Source organism: Puma concolor, chromosome B4 (assembly GCF_028749965.1).
Source record: "Puma concolor isolate L17-30 chromosome B4, mPumCon1.1.hap2, whole genome shotgun sequence".
NCBI lineage: Eukaryota > Metazoa > Chordata > Mammalia > Carnivora > Felidae > Puma > Puma concolor.
The window spans coordinates 37,614,397-37,633,551 of NC_141673.1; the positions used below are offsets into that span (position 1 = coordinate 37,614,397).

Here is a 19,155-nt window from a genome sequence, read left to right on the forward strand (position 1 = left end):
AAACTCATAATAGACTGCTTTCCTAGACTTTGGGCACCTCGTCTGGAGGGTCTCAAAAATGAGCTCTCTCAAGTCTGCCTCCCTGAAAATGGCCTTATAGTTTTATCTTAGGACCGTGTCAACTCTCCTATGCTTTCTCATATTGAAGGCAAAGAGATTCAGACTAGAGGGAAATCCCGTAGAACATCAAACTAAACCCTTACTTCATTGGACATAATTCCAATGTGATAGAGTGAACAAAAAATGACCTGAATTAAGAATATATATCGATTAATTTTAATGACCATTGGCCTGGTCAACCGGTCAGGGGTCTGGATGGAAAAAATCTGAGAGTGTGCTCCCTTCAGCAGCACATATACTAAAACTGAATGATACAGAGAAGATTAGCATGGCCCCTGTGCAAGGATGACATGCAAATTCGTGAAGCGTTCCATATTTTTCCGGATGGCCAACAGGCACATGAAAAGATGCTCAACGTCACTCCTCATCAGGGAAATACAAATCAAAACCACACTCAGATATCACCTCACGCCAGTCAGAGTGGCCAAAATGAATAAATCAGGAGACTATAGATGCTGGAGAGGATGTGGAAAACGGGAACCCTCTTGCACTGTTGGTGGGAATGCAAATTGGTGCAGCCACTCTGGAAAACAGTGTGGAGATTCCTCAAAAAATTAAAAATAGACCTACCCTATGACCCAGCAGTAGCACTGCTAGGAATTTACCCAAGGGATACAGGAGTACTGATGCATAGGGGTACTTGTACCTCAATGTTTATAGCAGCACTCTCAACAATAGCCAAATTATGGAAAGAGCCTAAGTGTCCATCAACTGATGAATGGATAAAGAAATTGTGGTTTATATACACAACGGAGTACTACGTGGCAATGAGAAAGAATGAAATATGGCCCTTTGTAGCAACGTGGATGGAACTGGAGAGTGTGATGCTAAGTGAAATAAGCCATACAGAGAAAGACAGATACCATATGGTTTCACTCTTATGTGGATCCTGAGAAACTTAACAGAAACCCATGGGGGAGGGGAAGGAAAAAAAAAGAGGTTAGAGTGGAAGAGAGCCAAAGCATAAGAGACTCTTAAAAACAGAACAAACTGAGGGGTGATGGGGGGTGAGAGGGAGGGGAGGGTGGGTGATGGGTATTGGGGAGGGCACCTTTTGGGATGAGCACGGGGTGTTGTATGGAAACCAATTTGACAATAAACTTCATATATTGAAAAAAAAAGGAAAAAAGTTGAGAGATCTGAGACAAGGTCTTTGGTAGAGTTGTGTGAATGGATATATGGCAGAGGGCATAGAGTGAAGATTTTTGTATTTATATCAGAAAGCATCCATCATGGAAGAGGCACTGCAGAATGAAGTAGACAAAATGACTTAACCAGCTTTCTTCATTGACCATCCTGTAATTAGGATAATGAGCACAATAAAAAAATAAATGGCCAAAGTGGTAGAGATGGAGACTATTTATGGGCTCAATTTCATGAAGTCTGTTACCAATGTATATCTAGCCTTTGCTGCCTCTGCATGTGCAACTGTCAGTGATAGAAATCAACACTGAGCCCCTTGAAAACAATCAGGAGATGACTTTGATCAGCTGAAGACTGGAGACTAGTATTACTGAGGAGGAAAGAAAGGAATGCATGTGAAACCCTGGTGATCCATTTTCAGTGCCTCCTGGTATTCCCTTCCCCAAGTGCTGTAACTGTGGACAGATATGTGCAGCAAACTGAGAAGTGTATGATGGTCAAGTCTCAGACCACATAGAGGGGGTATTTTGGAAATGAATTTCTTTTCTTAGCATTGATTGATTAACTCTTGATATGCTACATCTAGGCTAAAAAACATACTAGCTTTACTTATTTTTAGATAAAATTAGAATCTTCTATATAGACTTTCTGTACAGACTTCTTATCTTAATTTAGATTGAGATTGATGCAAAAAGATTTTATTTAGACATATATCTTAAAGATAATGGTTAGTCCACATATTTTCACCTACAATAAAGCAGCAGGAAAAATTTAAAACATAGTCTTCCTGTTTCCGGTTACTCTTAAATGTTACTGTGTTAGATAACATCCGTTTAGCCCACCACCTTTTTTCCACTCTGCTTTCTGAGATCGAAGACTGACCTGAATAGACTATACCAATGGGTTCCCTTTCCCTATAGCTTTTAGTTAGAATCAGTAATTTGGGAACTTGCAGGAGATCAGAAAAAGGTAGGAAAGTAAGGTTGGGAAATCTTTTACCCTGAAGTCTTTCCTAAAGGAGTAATTTGAATTGCTTGTTTTTGTCAAAGTTCCCAGTTCTTCTAAAATTGGTCACTGGGGGGCGCCTGGGTGGCGCAGTCGGTTAAGCGTCCGACTTCAGCCAGGTCACGATCTCGCGGTCCGTGAGTTCGAGCCCCGCGTCGGGCTCTGGGCTGATGGCTCAGAGCCTGGAGCCTGTTTCCGATTCTGTGTCTCCCTCTCTCTCTGCCTCTCCCCCGTTCATGCTCTGTCTCTCTCTGTCCCAAAAATAAATAAACGTTGAAAAAAAAAATTTAAAAAAAAAAAATAAAATAAAATTGGTCACTGGAATATGATTATTTGCTTGTAGATTCTCTAACTCCACATCTCTTTTTTTTTCTCTTAGGGCATACTGTTGATAATACCTGCCCTCACTGATACTAGCCCCAGGATATTGCACTATCTTTTGTGGTTTTCTAACACCTTCCCCATAACTTTGTAAATAGTTTTTGAAATGAATTCTCCTGGGACTCTAAGTGATACAGTAATTCATTGTTTTTCAACATTTTTTTCATTTATATCCCCTAAGGAATATTTTTAGACATTATTAAATGCTATTATAATATCCCAGATTTTTTCACACTCAAAATCCAATTTCCCCCACCTGGGGGTGATATTGCTCCTGTTGAGACTATAGGAGTAGCTGGTTAACAGAGGTAGCCTAATGGGATTTATGGTTTACATGCACATATCATCAAGGACTTCAACTGTTGGGAGAAAATAGGACATGGTAGGCTTATAGAATGTGATTTGTACCTTGAACTAGCAGTTTATAAATGCTTAGAATGCATAGATCTGGAAACCAAGAGGTAACAGTGAAGGTTATCATTATTACATATAGTAACCCCTTGAGAAAATTTTCTTCTTGTCACTGCAACCTTGAACTTGGTGACTGTGAGAATTGAGTGTGAGAATTCTAGTGCCCAAAGCAGGAATGTTTACTCAAAAAGATACAATCATGATTCAATGAATGGGAGGCTAAATCTACTCCTGGCCACTTGGGGCTTCTCATGTTTCTTCATCAACAAGAAGGGAACTTACCAAAGTTATTGATTAGATTCCCTTATCAGGGAGGTATTACAATAATGTACAAAAAGAGGGCTATTATTGGAATCAAGAAGATTTTCTGTTGTACCTCTTGCTATTTCTTTGTGTTTATTAATACCCATAATCAGTGGAATACAGTGGTAAAGCAATGTGTCAGGTTTCATAGGACAGATGGTTCAGGTTACCACATTAAAGAACCCTGTCCAGAAAAGTTCTGGCAGAGAGTAAGGAGAATATGAAATGTATTATGAATTAAGGCAGTTACAATCACCAACCTAGGTTTTTTTGACTAGCTAAAAAAGTGGAGACTTAGCAGCCATATTCTACAGTATTTAACTTTATTTCCTCCCTCCTTTCTCCCAGGATATTCAATATGAAACTAACTGAAGGAATATATCTGAACCTTGAAAGCTTTGAAATTACTAGCTTGATAAAAATTGAATACAATCTGACTTGTTAAGGTCAGCTGTAATAGAGTGTAATGTTGTTGTACCAAAAACCAAGTTAATTTTCAAAATCAAAAACTTATATGGTAAATTACATACTATTCTACTTATAGGAAGGAAACTTAAGTGAATTCTTCTTTACATTTGTTATTTTGCTTAATTATATGTAGGTAAAAATCATGTATATACCTAATGTGTCCTAACTGTATTTAGTTTAGTATGTTATTTTTTAATTTTATTTTTTAATATTTATTTATTTATTTATTTATTTATTTATTTATTTAGAGAAGGAGAGAGGGGCAGAGAGAGAGAGGGAAAGAGAGAATCCCAATAAGGCTCCACACTCAATGCAGAGCCTGCCCCTAAGGCTCATCTCACAACCATGAGATAGACACTTAAGCTGAAATCAAGAGTTAGATACTTAACTGATTGAGCAACCCAGGCACCACAGTATATTATTTTTTAAAGTAATACTTCAGTTTATAAATTTTACATCCTCAAATATAAAACTAGCTTCTAATTCAAACACTTTTTTCAAATTTTTTCTTTAATGTTTATTTATTCTTGAGACAGAGACAGAGCATGAACAGGGGAGGGGCAGAGAGAGAGGGAGACACAGAATCTGAAACCGGCTCCAGGCCCTTAGCTGTCAGCATAGAGCCCGATGCGGGGCTCGAACCCATGAACTGTGAGATCATGACCTGAGCTGAAGTTGGAGGCTTAATTGACTGAGCCACCCAGGCGCCCCTCAAATACCTTTAAAATATAATTAAGATGATGTTTCTTTCTGATTAAATATATCATCTTTAGTGTTTTGTCTCCAGGTTATAGCACAGTGAGCAACTTACTTTTAATGAATTACAGTAAACTAAGCTATTCGTTGAATGAATGAAAACTTAGTTTAAAACAAACAAACAAACAAACAAACAAACAAAAACTATCAAAAATATCAGGTAAAGCATCCAAGAGTTTATGTCATAATCTTATTCAAGATCTAAGATTGTTGATGATCCTTGAATTTCTTTTATATAACCCTTTATAGATAATATACAGAAAAAAATGTTGCCATTGTTTTCTTTTTTTTTAATTTTTTTTAACATTTATTTATTATCAAGAGACAGAGAGAGACAGAGAGCGAGTGCGAGAGCAAAAGAGAGAGAGAGGGAGACACAGAATCCAAAGCAGGCTCCAGGGTCTGAGCTGTCAGCACAGAGACTGACATTAGGCTTGAACCCACTAACCATGAGATCATGACCTGAGCTGAAGTTGGTCACTTAACCGACTGAGCCACCCAGGCGCTCTGATGTTACCATTGTTTTCAATGAAAAAATATGAAATATATTCTAGAAAACTATATCAATTAGAAAGATGAATGATCCAGATATTATAATTAATAATATTGAATTTCTGGAATGTGATAAACCACTGATTTTCTTCAATCTCCCTTACTGTAATTAATTTTGTTGGTTTAATCCTTTTTTGAGATCCAAATCTTTCAAATTTGGCCTGTGGTAAATTAAATTAAAAAGTACATATTATGTTCTGTGATACAGACTGACTTTTGTTCATAGCAATGTGTCTACCAACCTTATATTTGCAAGTGTGTATGTGTGCATTTACTGGACCAGACAATGAACAATGTTTATTATAGAATCTATGAAATTCTTGTTTATCTGAGCTGTGTCCATATAATGACTTGATTGTCCATAAACCAAAAGATGAACTATTTGGAATTGAATAAAAAGAAGTTTCTAAAATTAACAAGTAAAGTAATCATCTAATAAATTCTTTTAAGTTCCTCTATTTTGATTGTCATGAACATTACTAAATACCATAAAGGAACTAAAACATAGCTCTAATCCATGTGCTTCATTCAAATAAGGGAGATAAAAATATAACCACCCTTCATAGTTTCCTCAGAGAAGTCTGAGTTTATACCTGTGTCCCTAACTTAAATATTGATGCCCCTTTTATTCCTAAAGGTGGTCATGTTAGGTTAATATTATATAGTCATCACCGTAGAGGTAATGCATATAAACCAATAACTAAAATATGGAGTGGTAACTAATTAGTATCAGGAAATAAGATAAGTGCAAAGCAATTACCATTGGAATTCATGATTGTGTGAGTTCAATTCTCTCTGGTGATCAGGGAAGACTTCAAAGCAGATATGACAGACAAATACGCCATATCTTAAAGAAAGAGGACTATTTCAACAGAGAGAAAATGAAGGAGAGGCAGTTTATTCAAAATATCTATATGTTTAATGTGAAAAATTATTCACACTAAAGTTGAAATGTTGATTAAAAATGTGGATTTTTTGGAGTGCCTGGATGGCACTTCATGACATATATCTCAAGATTGCTTTGCCTATTCAGAGTCTTCTGTGGTTCCATACAAATTTTTTGGATTGTTTCTTCTAGTTCTGTGAAAAGAGTTGGTAGTTTGACACAGTTGCACTAAATCTGTAGATTGTTTTGGGGACTATAAACATTTTAACAATATTTGTTCTTCTAATGATTGAGCATGGAACGTCTTTCTATTTCTTTCTGTTGTCTTCTATTTCTTTCATCAATGTTTTATAGTTTTCAGAGTATAGGTCTTTCACTTCTGTGCTTAGGTTTGTTCCTAGGTATTTTATTATTTTTAATGCAGTTGTAAAAGGGATTGTTTTCTTAATTTCTCTTTCTGCTGCTTCATTATTGTTGTAAAGAAATGTAACAGATTTCTGAATGTGGATTTTGTATTCTGCAAATTTACTGAGTTAGTTTATCAGTTTTAACACTTTTTTGGTGGAATATTTTGGGTTTTCTATATATATAGTATTATGTCATCTGCAAATAGTGAAAGTTTTACTTCTTTCTTAGCAATTTGGATGCCTTTTATTTCTTTTTGTTGTCTGATTTCTGTGGCTAGGGCTTCCAGTACTATGTTGAATAAAAGTAGTGAGAGTGAGTGGACATCTTAAGGGAAAAACTCTCAGTTTTTCACCACTGAGTATGATGTTTGCTGTGGGTTTTGCATATATGGCCTTTATTATGTTGAAGTATATTCCCTCCAAACTTACTTGTTGAGGGTTTTTATTGTGAATGAATGCTGTACTTTGTCAAATGTTTTTTCTAAGTCTACTGGAATGAGCATATGGTTGTTATCCTTTCTCTTACTGATGTGATGTATCATGTTGATTGATTTGTGAATATTGAAACACTCTTGCAACCTAGGAATAAGTCCCACTTAATTGTGGTGAAAGATTTTTTTTTTAAATGTATTATTGGATTTAGTTTGCTAGTATTTTGTTGAGGAGTTTTACATCTATGTTCATCAGAGATTTTGGCATGTGGTCCTGTTTCAGTGGAGTCTTTACCTGGTCTTGGTATCAGAGTAATGCTGGCCTCATAGAATGAATTTAGAAGGTTCCCCCCCTCCCTTTATTTATTTATTGTTTTTTGGAATAGTTTGAAAAGAATAGGTATTAGCTCTCCTTTAAATGTTTAGTAGAATTTGTCCATGAAGCCATCTGATCCAGGACTTTTGTTGGGAGGTTTTGATTACTGATTCAATTTCTTTGCTGGTAATTGGTCTGTTCAAATTTTCTACTCTTTCTATTTCAGTTTTGGTAATCTATATGTTTCTAGGAATTTATCCATTTCTTCCAAGTTGTCCAATTTGTTGGCATATAGTTTTTCATAATATTCTCTCATGATTATTTGTATTTCTGTGGTATTGATTGCTATTTCTCCTCTCTAATTTGTGATTTTATTTATATTAGTCCTTTCTCCTTTTTTCTTGATAAGTCTGGCTAGAGGTTAGTCAATTTTATTGATTTTTTTTTTGAAGAACCAGCTCCTGGTTTCATTGATCTGTTCTATTGTGGTTTTTTGTTTGTTTTTTGTTTTTGTTTTTGTATCCAAATCATTTATTTCTGCTCTAATCTTTATTATTTCCTTCCTTCTACTGGCTTTATGTTTTGTTTGTTGTTATTTTTCTAGCTCCTTTAGGTATAAGGTTAAGTTGTTTAAGATAAACCTGTAATGCTTAAACTTCTCTCTTAGAAAAGCTTTTGCTGCATCCTAAAGTTTGTGGATCATGTGTTTTCAGTTTGATTTGTTTCCATGTACTTTTTCATTTCTTCTCTTATTTCCTGTTTCACTTACTAATTTTTAGTAGCATGTTATTTGGCTTCCATGTATTTGTAGTCTTTCCAGATCTTTTCTTGTGGTTGACTTCTAGTTTCAGTAGTCAGAAAAGATGCATGGTGTGATTTTGATCTTCTTGAATATGTTGAGGCTGGTTCTGTGGGCTAATATATGATACATTCTGGAGAACGTTCCATGTACACTTGAAAAGAATGTGTAGTCTGTTGTTGTAGAATGGAACGGTCTGAATATGTTTGTTAAATTTGTGTCATTCAAAGCCATTGTTTCCTTGTTTATTTTTGGTTCACATGATCTATCCATGGGTAAGTGTGGTGTTAAAGTCCCTGACTATTATTATATTATTATCCATAATTTTCTCTATGCTTGTTATTAACTGTTTTATGTATTTGGGTGTTCCTATGTTGGGCATATAAATATTTATAATTGTTATATCTTCTTTTTGCTTGTTCCTTTATTTTCATATAGTGTTCTTTTTGTTTCTTGTTAAATATTGTTTTAAAGTCTATGTTGTCATATATAAATATTGCTACACCAGCTTTCTTTTGCCATCCATTTGCATGATAGATGTTTTTCCATCTCTTCACTTTTATTCTGCAGGTGTCTTTAGGTTTAAAATGAGTCTCTTATAGGCAGCATATATGTGGGTCTTGTTTATTTTTTTATCCATTTTGTCACTGTATGTCTGTTGATTGGAGTGTTTAATACATTTACATAGATATGAGTCTTTGTCATTTTATGATTTGTTTCGTGGTTGTTTCTGAAGAGTTTCTCTGATCTTTTCTTGTCTTTATCTTCTTTCATGGTTTGCTGATTTTCTTTAGTGATATATTTCAATTTCTTTCTCTTTATTCTTTGCATGTTTAGTAGTGGTTTTTGATATATGGTTACCATTAGGTTTGTATATAACCTTTTCTGTAAGGTTATATACAGAGGTTTGTATATAACCTTTTCTATTTTAAGTTGATGGTCATTTAAGTTTGAATTCTTTCTTTACTCCTCTCCTCCCCACATTTTTAGGTATATGTTGTTATATTTTACATCCTTTTATCTTGTGAGTTCCTTGAATGATATTCATTTTTACTGCTTTTGTATTTCCTACTTCTATACTGTCACTTTTGATCTCTTCTTTCCACTCAGAGTCCCCTTTAGTATTTCTTGCATGACTGGCTTAGTGGCCATGAACTCCTTTAGTTTTTGTTTGTCTGGGAAACTCTTTATCTCTCCTTCTATTCTGAATGATCATCTTGCTGGGTAGAATATTCTTGGGTGAAGATTTTTTTCCCATTCAGCACTTTGAATAATCATGCCACTCCCTTCTAGCTTTCAAATTTTTTGATGAAAAATCCCTTGCTAGCTTAATGGGGGTTCCTCTGTATGTAACTGTATTCTTCTGTCTTCCTGCTTTTAATTTTTTTTCTTTATCACATTATTTTGTCGTTTTTATTTTGCTATTTTGATTATATGTCTACTCGGATCTGTTTTTGTTGGTTTTATTTGGGGTTCTCTGTGCCTCCTGCATCTGGATATCTGTTTCTTTCCCCAGATTAGGGAAGTTTTCCGTTACTGTCTCTTCAAATAAATTTCTGCCTTTTCTCTCTCTTCTTCTGGGACTCCTATAATGTGAATGTTATTACATTTGATGGAGTCATTGAGTTCCCTAAGTCTACTCTAGTTTTGCATAATGCTTTTTCTCTTTTGTTCAGCTTGATTACTTTCCATTACTCTGCCTGCTAGGTCATTAATTTGTCCCTCTGCTTCTTCCAGACTGTTCTTCATTCCATAATGTGTGTTTCTCAATTCATTTTTTGAGCCCCTTATCTCTGCTATGTTATTCCTTATGTCTGTGTTAAGGGTCTCACTGATGTCTTCTACCTTTCTCTAAAATCCAGTGAGTATCCTTATGATCGTTACTTTAAATTTTCTATCAGCCATGTTACTTATATCTTTTTCACTACAAACCTGAATGTGATGTGTTTTACTAGATGTGCTTGGTCTACTTGTGAAATAAGACTTGTCGCCATGGCTGCCAGAACTGAGGCCCCACAAAATTCCCAAATCTGGAGATGCAGTGTTGGTAGGGGTTTGAGCAAGTTTTCTGGGAGAAGAGTCCCACTGTGCTGGGACTAGGGCAAGTGTGACTGGGGAGGGTGGTTCCACTGAAACACGTGGGGGGTAGGGCTTGGTATAAACAAATGAAGTTGTGAGTATATATGTTGTGCTGTTTCCCACAGATGGCCATGTGCTTATGCTGAGGGGCAGGAGAGGAAATGGTGCCTGCCAGTTCTTTTGTTCCCAGGGGGTTTTTTCCACGAATGCTGCATCTCTGGGACATGCCCCTAGATGACCAACTTACCTTCACACTGTGTACTCCAGGTGCTCTTCATATCACTATTTCCATGCTATGTATCTGTGGGATATTTGCCCTGCCTTCTCTGCAAGAATAGCCTCAAGGCCTCTGGGCTCTCCTCAAGCCAAGTCCACTGATGTTTAAAACTCCAGGCTTTCAGCCCTACTGGTTGCAAGAAGTCAAGAAATTCAGCCACTACCACTTTCCAAGCCAATCATTATGGGGAATCATCTTCCCCATGTGCTCTCCTGTGTGCTACTCTCTCTTGCCCTTCACCACTACAGCTCCCTCCCCACCTCACCAGCCACGATCAGTTTCTCTCCCAAACCACCACTACTTCTTTGATGTGGCTCTTCTCTATCTTTTGTGAAGTTCTGCCAGTTTTCAGGTCAATTTCTGGGGGTATTTAGGATGATTTGATAGTTATCTAGTTGTATTCACGGGATGAGTTAAGCCTAGGGTTCCCCTACTTCACCACCATCTTCCCTTCCTCAATCAGGCATTATACTTTTAGAGCACCTGGGTGGCTCAGTGGGTTCAGCATCTGACTCTGGACTTCAGCTCAGGTCATGATCTCAAAGTTTGTGAGATCAAGCCCCATGCTGGGGCTTGTGTGCCCCTCCTGCTTGTGTGCACACTTTCTCAGAATAAGTAAAATTTTTAAATATTAGAAAAGTAAATAATAATCAAAAGTGTGCTTCTCACGACCCATCAAAAAAGACACCTGCACAGAGTGATGTCAGCAAAATGGCAGACTAAGAAGATCCAAGCTCCCATCTTCCCCAAAGACACACCAATACAATACAAAACAAAACAAAACAAAAAGCCCAAAACAGAACAGGCTCTGTCTGAACAAATTCTATAGGAGCACTGGAAAACAATGAAAGGTTTACAGCAACCAGGCAAAAGCCCAAACAAGCAAAGCCATGTTCACAGCTGTAGGGAGGTTTTATGATTCCTTACTCATGCCCCACACTCTTGGTTTCCTCTCCTCAAATGCAGACCCTGTTTGTTCCAGTCTGCCTGGGAGATACCTGAAAGACTGACTTGCTCACTCAGTCTCGATGACTTAGAACACGTGCAGGAAAAAAAGGCACACACCCTGCTTTAAAAAACTACAAGGGGGGGCGCCTGGGTGGCGCAGTCGGTTAAGCGTCCGACTTCAGCCAGGTCACGATCTCGCGGTCCGGGAGTTCGAGCCCCACGTCGGGCTCTGGGCTGATGGCTCAGAGCCTGGAGCCTGTTTCCGATTCTGTGTCTCCCTCTCTCTCTGCCCCTCGCCCGTTCATGCTCTGTCTCTCTCTGTCCCAAAAATAAATAAACGTTGAAAAAAAAAATTAAAAAAAAAAAAAAAACTACAAGGTAGGCAACAAATATAAAAATAGGTTTAAAAAAAATACTTCCATGCATCAAGGGACACAATCAACCACATGGAAGGCAACCTATGAAATGGGAGAAAATATTTGCAAAATTAGAGGTGAATATCTAAAAAATGTGAAGAAATTCTACTGTTCAACAACAACCATAAAAAACTAACAGAAAAATGGGCCAAGAACTTACTTGACTATACATTGCTCCCGAGAAGATTACAAATTGGCCAAGAAGCACATGAAAAGATGTTCATCATCACTAATCAGATTGGGAAATATAGATCAAAATCACAATGAGGTATCACTGGATACCCATTACAATGACTATCATAAAAACAAAACAAAACAAAAAAGTAAACATTGTTGAAGATGTAGAGAAGTTGGAACCTTGTGCACTGTTGGTGGTAATGTAAAATGGTGCAGCCAATGTAGAAGACGGTATACTCATTCCTTAAAAAAATTAAATGAAATTGCCATGTGATCTAGCAATTTTATTTCTGGCTATCTACCCATATTATTCACAATGGCCGTGATGTGTCCACCCAGTGTCCATCAATGAATGAAAGGATAAACAAAATGTGGTCTATACATACAATAGAATATTATTCATCCATAAAAAGGAAGAATATTGTGATACATATGTCTGCTCTTACTCTTTCATTTTGACAGAGAGAGTTCCTAATCCAAGGGATAAGATGAGACACACAAAGGAAATACAAAGAAAATATAAGAATTATGAAGGAAGTGATAAATCCTCTTATTTGCATATGATACAGTTGTCTACATAGAAAAATCTGGGAGAATCAAGAAACAATTATAAGTGATTCAGCAACATTGGTCTTTATAAGTTCCACTTAGTAAAATCATTAGCATTCCTATGCCCAGTATAAATAAATATAAAACATAATAGAAAAATCAGTGAATTCAAGGCTAGCCCTATAATAACATCATTTTACTCACATTTCTTGGGTGGGAAGCAAAAGTTGTTATACTAGGCAGAAAGGGTGAGAGAGAAAGAGTCTCAAGCAGGCTCCACACCCAGCACAGAGGCCAACTCTGGGTTCCATCTCACAACCATGAAATCATGATCTGAGCTGAAATCAGGAGTTGGATATGTAATTGACTGAGCCAACCAGGTGTCCCAAGTTTTATTTATAATCCAAAAGGATATGGAGCCAGAGAGCCTCTTTCCCTCATTTATCTGACTCTTTCTTCTGTGTCAAATCCTGGAAAGGAAAACTCACACCAATTTCACCTTCCCTCCTCCCTGCTTCCATAATTCCATGGAACAATGAAGGACTGGCTTATCCCTATCCTCCGTGCCTCAGCTCCCTCCTACTAAAAACAAAAAGCCTCAAAACCGAACTGTGACAGGAGGAAGAGGCATCTTCCTTTTGCTCTGCCTGTGTCCTTTTTTACTGCTCCTCAAAATGTTGAATGGGAGCTGAAACAGTCTGCTAATTTTTTTTTTTTCTTTTCATAGAACTGGCTCTTCATGACCAGTGTCTTGCTAAAGAGAGCAAAGTCTCTACCCCGTCCTTCTCAGAAAACTATAAACTTCCTGGCTTGGTTCTGGAGGTGGGAAATGAAAAAATCAAACATGATTTAAAGGCAAAATTAAAATACATTTGGGTCACCATTTGCAAAATATAAATCATAACACACAAACTTGTGTCTTTCAGCAGCTTTTCTTTCCCCCTTACCTTGTTCGCAACATATGCCTTCATAATGGAACACGGAATAATGATGTAAGCATCTGAAAACCCTCAAAAGTATAGAAAATTGATATTTTTAACAAAAACAATTAAAAGTTCTATGCTACCCATTGTTAGTACCCTTCAAACTCTAGCTTTTATTTGCCTGGGATAAAAGAACTTTTATGATCAAAGTTCCAAAAGTGACCCCTGTATAAGAATATTGAAACCTTTATGCATAAGAATAAAAACAACAGGTCAGCACTCTGTCATAATTTACAGCATAACTCTCAAATTGTACCTCTGATTTATTTTGTTCTTAATACATATTTAACAAAATAAGTTAAAATTAGGTGGGTTATACTACCAAAAGGTAGCATGGAGTTCAAATTTATCTCATAGTAAGATTCTGTCATTTTTATGCCTCAAAGTAAAAAAAAAAAAAACAAAAACAAAAAAAAAACACATCCTTCAGTTTATCATAATTTTCTTTGGTAGGAAAAAAGGAAAGCATTCTGTCTTGTCTTTAAAATATACTTTGATCACTGCAAATATTTCTATCTTTTTCAATTCTATTAGATATTTGCTCTATTAGGATAATGAGGCAGTTAATTTTCTTTATGATCGAAAATCTGAAGGTTACGTGGTTGAGATCCAGCAAAGTTATTCAGGGATGTCTTCAGGGAACCAGGCTTCTTCTATCATCCTCTTCCATCCTTAACATATACCTTTTCATTCGCTGGCTTTAAGAAAGCTGTTGCACTTGTGATTATCTTTACATTATGGAGGGGAGGAAGAAGAAAGGGGAAGGTCAAAGGCAAAAGTCTTATTTTCAAGAAATTTTGACATTTTGTTCAGGAAGTAAAGCCGGGGGTATCTTCTACGTTCTGCTGCCAAAACTCTGTCTCCTGTCCAACCCTGTAGGGAGGTTGCAAAGGACACTGGAGTAATTAATGAGTATTTTGCTTCCCAGCCTTCAGAGTAGAGGAAGGCAGTGAGTCATGAGTGAGCCAACAGCCAGCATCTGCCACACTGACATGAGTCTATCTTTTGGCATGTGTTCAAACTTAAAGAAGCTTTGAAAAGATCATTATCTATCTCCATTCATAAGTATAAATTACATTAATGATAAAACTTTAGTTATAGTAAACATTTATGATTTTAGGTAATATGTATATTAACTATTGACTGAACAACTTTATGTACTATGCAACACGCAGCATGATTAAACACTAATTCTGATCTATCATGACAGAAGTTTCTTCATGACTGAGACCATAATTCTTAGTCAAAACCATAGTAAGATGACAGTATTTTCAATTATAATAAAAAAGCCATGGTGTGCAATATTAATTTTTCCTCAGGAAACAAAAGAAATTGATTTTCAATTGAAATTCTACTTGAGTCCCAGTGAAAAAATCCTTTGGTCAGCACATCGAAAAGAATACAAAAAGAAAAAGAATAAGGCAAAACTCATGAATAAGAATGAACTTGATTCAGGAGAACATCACATTTAGTTCTTTTATTTTCTTTAAGTAAAGTTCTTTATCATAGCTTCAGTTTAAGATATTATAATAGATCTGATTATATACTATAACTATGCGACTAAGAGACAGGAAGCATTATCTTGAGTTTTTGTTAATACTTTAATATACAATGACAGGAAACTGGTGTATGTTTAATAAGTGAGGAAATTAATTCATATAAATGAGGGGGATGCATGTAATTCTTATAATTTCTATTGGAGAAAAATCCTGAAACCAACTTCTGAAACTGATTTCTCATAAGAAAATAAATATCCTCACAATACAACTCACGATGGACAGTTTTGAAGAACTTTACGTACATCTGCAGAAATTATTTATTCAGGAAATATTTATAGAGCATCTATACTATGCTAAGACACAGTTGGAGGTGATGAGAATATAGTAGCAAATAAAAGAGATATTAAGATATTTGAACCATACTTAAATAGTTCTGCCCAGAGAGGATGATATCATTATGCAAATTTGGTTTAAGGGCCCATAACTAGGGACTGTTAGCTGCTGTAATCAAGAATGCACAGTCTGGGGTGGTCAGTCCTCCTTAGTGAAAAGTAGTGACTCTGTCCTATAATGATGAATACTGCATTTGGGCTTTCCGCAGAGAATCTAATAATATTTAAGAAATATCCATTAGTGAACATGTTTTTAGAAATACTGTCTTTGCACCATGGAGCATAAGACTCTAACAATCCTGCATCTCGTATCCTACAGTTAGCCTCAGGCAGGGTGATGGCTGGTGCCTGAAGATGATCACAAGTGTAACAGAGGATTGTTTTTTCTGCGTCTTATATATATAAAAAAAGTGTGGTTGGAGCCCCTAAAAAGACAGAGCTGGGACGTTTTGATGTACAAAATACTTTGTGTGACTTATTTTTGCCTGCTTGCTAATGACTGTACATTTACCAAAATCTGACATGTAACAGAACTGGTCTAAGATAACTTTCATTCTGATCTAGCAGTAAAACTGTGGAAGAAAAGGAAAGCTGTGGAGGAGGGCTACCTCTCTGGCAGTTGCTATAATGTACAAACATAAAACTAAAAGAATAAAAGCTTAAAAGTGGCGCTTCAAAAAATCTATTTAAATCAAATTACAACAAAATTCCCCCACCCTATGGAGCTTATATTCTGATAAGAAAGATGGACAATCCATAAATAAATATACCACATATTAAACTAATTTATTGGGTATTCACGGTCCGCCTCTGAGTGAATGATGTCTGAGGTAAGACCTGAATGAAATAGATTGAGGCAAGTTAAAAAAAAAAAAAAAAAAAAGCTTACATCAGAGTCTTGTCAAGAATCACCAGGATCTGGAAGCCCTTCTTGCTAATGTGTATCTAAAGCAAGGTTGTTGGAATTAAGTGTATATTAATCATGCAAGGTGGTAGGTAATAGTCTAGATTCTAAAGGACAATTTTATTATCTAGTTATGAGGCCTGGGGAAAGACCATGACTATTGTGTTTTATGATATGTAAACTGAGGTTGAAATAGAAAATATCTCATGTCTCTTTAAATTCTAAAATTTTTGTGATTCTTATTCTGAATACTTCTAGTATTAGCTGACGCTCCAGGCTTTGGTATAAATTAAAGTCAAAACAAACATTTTTAAGAGCTTTAGTGAGATATAATTCATACAACTTATAATTCACTCATTTATGCATGTACAACTCAGTCATCTAGTAAATTTACAGTCATACAACTAACACCACAATCAATTTTAGAACATTTTAATTACCTGCAAAAGAAACCTTGTACCCATTGGCAGTCACTGCCCCCTTCCCCCACAACCCCCACCACCTGTACTTCTTCCAGAGCTGGACAACCACCAATCACCTTTCTATCTCCATGGATTTGCTTATTCTGGACATCAAGTAGAAATGGAATCATGCAATATGTGATCTTTATGGCTGGCTTCTTTCACTTAGCATAATGTTTTCAAGGTTCATCCATGTTGTAACATGTATCAGTACTTCATCTCATTTATTGCCACATAATATTCCACAATAATATATTGAATGGATGTACCACAGTTTATTCATCCATTCGTCAATTGACATTCGACTTATTTTCACTCTCACCTATTTTAAATCAGATGCTGCTATGAGCATTCATGTACATGTTTTTGTATGGACATATTTTAGTTTTCCAAGGCATATGCCTAGGAGTGGAAATACTGGGCCCTATGACAATTCTTTTTAACCTTTTGAGGAAGTGTCAGACAATTCTCCAAAGCTGATGTAACATTTTACACTCTATAAGCATGTATGAGGGTTCCAATTTTCCACAAGGTAAACATTTAAAGGTAAGCTTTTCAAATTCAAAGAGTCATCTTGGGGATAGAATAGCAGTTCACGGCCCCCCTAACTTGTACTTAGTAAACCTCAAAACCCTTCTGATTGTGACACTCTGAGATGATCTGTGCAGGTTTATCACCTGTTGTAACTACTAAACAGCACACATTTCTTTTTCTCCTCATTCTTTTAGATTCTTAATTCACTATCTGCTGTTACTGAAAATAATGACCTTTCTCAGGCAGGATAGGCTGAAAAATGGCCCCCAAATATAATAAGTATTATCTTTGAGATCTTTGTAAACTTGTGCAGCAAAATGGACTTTGCAGATGTAAATACTTAAGGGTCTTGAGGTGGAGAAATTATCCTAGATTGGCCAGATGGGGTCTAAATGAAATCCCAAACTGAGAGGCAAAGGAAGATTTGACACAAATAAAGCAGTGTGACCACTGACGCAAGATGCCATACTGCCGGTTTTGCCGGTTTTGAGAGAGGGTCATGGGCCAAGGAATGCAGCTCTGGAAGCTGGAAAGTCAAGGCAATGGCTTCTTTCTTAGAGCCTCTGGAGGTTGCACAGCACTGCCTATATCTTGATGTTGACCCAGTGAAACTGATTTGATATATTTGACCTCCAGAATCGTAAGAGAATAAAGGTGTGTTATTTGAAGCCATCATATTTGTGGTATCTGGTTATAGTAGCCATAGGAAATTAATACATCAGGTAATATATTTGCATTTTAATACAATTCTTGAAGCTACACACTCTATTATTAAATGAATAATTCTGATGATAATTCATATATGCAGTAGGTAGTCGAAGGAGATACTTGGGAGTATATAAGCTTTTTATATCCCATAAAATCATACATTCTATATGGTAGCTTATTCTTAAATTTCTATAATTGGGAAAGTACACAAAAATCTTTAACCATTGAATAAATAGTGGTCAGGATTCCAGGTAACAAAATCTATTTTCTGTCAATTCAGTGTGTAGGCATGAATTTTTCATTGTAATGCCCCTGATTTCGAATCCGAGAGACCACCAAGGAGCCAATACCGATGCAAACGCAAGAGGGTTTATTTGCAAGCTCGAGCTTGGGCCCAAGTATACCCTACACAGCGGAGCAGGGACTTGGACCCCTAGGTTAAGAGGCGTAGCAGTTTTATAGGGGCCAGTGGCCAATGAGATTGTAACACACACAGAAAGTTGCATAGTCATGTCAGTCCACACGCAGGTGGCCAACTGAATTACAATTTACCCTATAGTAACTGTTTGAACTAGCCTATCACTCTGGTCAGAACTGGCGTGCAAGTTTGGCGGGCAAAAGGCGGGGCTTACATTCTTTGGCGGTTAGGGCTTCCGCATACCTATTTGAGCTGGTTTCCAGTAAGGGTGTGCTCAGTGGCTTGACTAGGGTGGGGGAGTGTCTTAAGCAATAAGCAGGTCATGTGAGGGTTATACATGAGATGGTGGGTGCAGCACAAAACGGAGTTAGTCTTGCTCTGCTTGTCCAGGAGTAGGGGATTTTTGTTAAATTCCTTGGGTCCCACATTCATATTTATCCTTAATTTTCTTTCCTTTACCAAAAATACTTATAATCACTAGGGGTATGCCCTTGACTTTTCTGTGGCTCCAGTGGAAGGAACTATAGCCAAATGGCTTGCAAATTCATGTTTGGTATCAACCAGTCACAAATTGTGCAGAAAAACATAATGCATGTAGATCAGAGATTGTTTTCTGAGGATTGAAGGAGATAAGTTTTGTAAAATACTTAGTACAGAGCCTAGTGTCCAGCCAACATTCAAAAGTGGCCTTTACTTGTTTTAAAATGTTATTAGTGAAGGTATCAATGAGCGAGATCTGCATATTGTTGAAGAGCTCAGATTCTGAAATCAGACTTCCTAGATCTGGGTTTTCAGACAATATTAGGTGTATGACCCTGGATAAGTCATTTAT

At 36.6% G+C, this 19,155-nt stretch overlaps 1 non-coding gene across 1 annotated transcript; it reads left to right on the forward strand.

Annotated features, from left to right (window-relative positions):
• Positions 1 to 334: 334 nt before the first annotated feature.
• Positions 335 to 440, forward strand: LOC112863996 (U6 spliceosomal RNA). Its single transcript, XR_003223928.1, has one exon. It is a non-coding gene; the product is annotated as a U6 spliceosomal RNA (small nuclear RNA).
• Positions 441 to 19,155: the final 18,715 nt, after the last annotated feature.